This window comes from Triticum dicoccoides, chromosome 2B, assembly GCF_002162155.2.
Source record: "Triticum dicoccoides isolate Atlit2015 ecotype Zavitan chromosome 2B, WEW_v2.0, whole genome shotgun sequence".
Taxonomy (NCBI): domain Eukaryota; kingdom Viridiplantae; phylum Streptophyta; class Magnoliopsida; order Poales; family Poaceae; genus Triticum; species Triticum dicoccoides.
Window position 1 is genome coordinate 758225834 of NC_041383.1, and position 833 is coordinate 758226666.

The window sequence follows — 833 nt, forward strand, 5'->3', positions numbered from 1 at the left end:
GAAAAAAATAAAGCAGAAAAGGAATAACTATATAAAAAAATTACTCAAAAATAAATAGAAGAAAATAAATAATGCAGAAAAGAAAAAAATTATATAAAGCAAAAAAATTCACGAAGAAACTAAATACAGCAAAAAAACTATTCAGAAATAAATAGAAGAAAAAAAATAAAGCAGAAAAGAAATAACTATATAAAAAAATTACTCAAAAATAAATAGAAGAAAATAAATAATGCAGAAAAAAAAACATTTATAAATAACATGTTGGGGCGCTGCCCGGTGGGCCTGCGAGACCTTGGGTGTGCAAATACATGCCCAGTAGGGCCAGCAGGCTCACAGGGCAGCGCGCCCTAGTTAGGCCCAGAAGCCTGCTATATAGAGGAGTACGAAAGGGCAGTCGCGGCTGGGTTTGTAAACCAGTGCGGCTGCCCTTCGCTCGGCGAGGTGGGACTAAACGTAGCGCACTGCGGGTGGCAGCGCATGGGCATTAGTACCGGTTGGAGGTTTCAACTGGTACTAATGTGTTGCCCTTTAGTACCGGTTGGAGCCACCAACCGGTACTAACGGCCCACGTTTCCCGCCGCTTAGGCTGGCCAAAATTGGCTTTTAGTATCGGTTGGAGCCACCAACCGGTACTAAAGGCCCATCCTATATATACTACACTTACGAAAAATCAGTTATCCTCGCCACTAATTCGTTCCACTTCTCGCGCGTGCGAGTCTCGATCTCGACGACGTTGACGCCGCCGCGCCGCCGTGCCGTCGCCCCCGCCGCCCGTCGTTGTCGTCGCCGCGCGCCCCCGCCACCCGTCGTCGTCGCCGCGCGCCCTCGCCGCC